Raw genomic sequence first — 2,500 nt, forward strand, 5'->3', positions numbered from 1 at the left:
TTCACTAAAGCTCTCTATGCTTATTAGGTTTCCTCTGAGCACCGACTTTACATATCAAAGTGCTCCACGTTTGCATACAGGCTGGTTTCAGAGTAAAGACTGGGTGGGAACCCTCGGAGGTTAAGATGGGCTGCAGCTTATGCTGCGTTCTTTTTGTGTCGTAATCGCGACTAGTAGCTCGAGCGTGACGTCACATCCGTGTCTAAAAACGAATAACCGCGGAGTTGTTGCGTTCTTTTTGTCACACAATACTACGAGTCGGAGAAAAGATGGATTTTTGTAACATTTTTAGTAGGGCTGCCACCTCTTAGTCGATTAGTCGACTAATCGATCGTTTTGGTCTTAGTCGACTAAGATTTCTTTAGTCGATTAGTCATTTTTTTATGCTTATTCATGCTTAGTACTTATTTCCAAGAAACTCATGAGCACATTTATGGTAAACACGAGATTTAAAGTGGTGCTTTTGCAGGATTAATTGTGGAGAAACTCAGTTTTACAGATGGTTAATTAACTACATTTATATTGTGCTTTTCTAGTCTTAACCACCTCAAAGCTCACAGCTCTGTCAAGTAAATCAACTAATCGATTAGTCGACAAAATCCTATAAGTGTTAGTGGACTAAGATTTTCTTTAGTCAAGGACAGGCCTAATTTTTAGTAACATTTAGGATTCTATTCACCCAGTTATTGACATATTACACGAATATAGATTTCACAGTTTGATACATGAAAATTAGGTTTTGATTAACGTTAACGTTAGGCTACTGCTCTGCTTTCTGCTCCAGACTCGGCTTAAAGCCGTTGTTGTCATAGCAACCGAGCGTCTCTAGACAATTTCTGCTGCACGAGCTCCAAAATAACTAATCAGGCGATATTTAACTCCTAATAAGACTGTAGAGACATGTCTATAGGTAGTAGTATACAGCACTGTTTAACTCCTAATAAGACTGTAGAGACATGTCTATAGGTAGTAGTATACAGCACTATGTTTAACTCCTAATAAGACTGTAGAGACATGTCTATAGGTAGTAGTATACAGCACTGTTTAACTCCTAATAAGACTGTCTATAGGTAGACAGCACTATGTTTAACTCCTAATAAGACTGTAGAGACATGTCTATAGGTAGCAGTATACAGCACTATGTTTAACTCCTAATAAGACTGTAGAGACATGTCTATAGGTAGCAGTATAAAGTGAAAAAAATAAGTTGAAGACTTGAAGTGTAACCGTGGGCATGCTGTAGTCTCCTTCGTCATGACTTACGCTCTTGTAATATGCCCAAAATGGGCCCGTATAAAAAAACGTCAGTGACCCAGGAATTATCCACTGCCCTCACTACAGGAGTTATTTTAGTTGCTGTGTGAATGCCGTGCTTTTCCTCTGGTGTCTGATATATAAGTGTCTCGTTGTCTTATCTGCAGGTGAAGACACTACATGTCCCAGAAAACCCTGTGAGAGCCGGCTACTTCTTTCTCTTGTCCGTGTTTCCTCTCTCCCTCCGTCCGGTTGGTTGGATGAGTCCCAAACAGCGACAGAACTGTGAGCAGTGATTGGGCGCTGAGCCAGACCGGGTAGCCAACGGAGCCAGGTGAGAGATGGAGGGCGTGTGAGAGTTTAAATACCTTTCCAGATGTAACTCTATGTAATTATCTTTTTCCTGAACGCAGTCTTTTTCATTTGATCACAGCAATCAAGCAGGAAGAAGGTGCTTTTAGATGCATTTATGTGCTAAATGTAGGAATAACATTTATAATTTCTGTCAACCTGGAATCCTGTTTGTTTAATCAGAAACCCACCAGACTCCATGTAAATAATCAGGACTTTTAGCGTGTATAGAGCCAGCATATTTCCACCAGACTCCATGTAAATAATCAGGACTTTTAGTGTGTATAGAGCCAGCATATCTCCACATGTAAATGGGTGAATTAAGGGTTTATTTCAACCAAACCAGAGTGGTGATTGTTAGAACAGTGGAAAGATGAACCAAGACGGCTTTTGGTAGTTTTATTTAGTTTCTGTCCACTTTGAATGAAGTGTGTTTTACGATGATAAAAGTCCTGATTATTTACATGGAGTCTGGTGGAAATATGCTGGCTCTATACACGCTAAAAGTCCTGATTATTTACATGGAGTCTGGCGGGAGATATGTTGGCTCTATACACGCTAAAAGTCCTGATTATTTACATGGAGTCTGGCGGAGATATGTTGGCTCTATACACGCTAAAAGTCCTGATTATTTACATGGAGTCTGGTGGAGATATGTTGGCTCTATACACGCTAAAAGTCCTGATTATTTACATGGAGTCTGGTGGAGATATGCTGGCTCTATACACGCTAAAAGTCCTGATTATTTACATGGAGTCTGGTGGAGATATGCTGGCTCTATACACGCTAAAAGTCCTGATTATTTACATGGAGTCTGGTGGAGATATGCTGGCTCTATACACGCTAAAAGTCCTGATTATTTACATGGAGTCTGGTGGAGTTTGGTGATGGTGAC

General features: G+C 40.2%; 1 protein-coding gene across 1 annotated transcript in view; it reads left to right on the plus strand.

Moving 5' to 3' along the window:
* Positions 1 to 2,500, plus strand: part of hectd1 (HECT domain containing 1) — a 96,673-nt gene that overhangs the window by 6,656 nt on the left and 87,517 nt on the right. The window contains 1 exon segment of the mRNA XM_028566291.1: positions 1,422 to 1,588. The gene's annotated coding sequence lies outside the window, so the exon portion shown is untranslated.

The sequence above is a fragment of the Perca flavescens genome, chromosome 20, assembly GCF_004354835.1.
Source record: "Perca flavescens isolate YP-PL-M2 chromosome 20, PFLA_1.0, whole genome shotgun sequence".
Taxonomy (NCBI): Eukaryota; Metazoa; Chordata; class Actinopteri; order Perciformes; family Percidae; genus Perca; species Perca flavescens.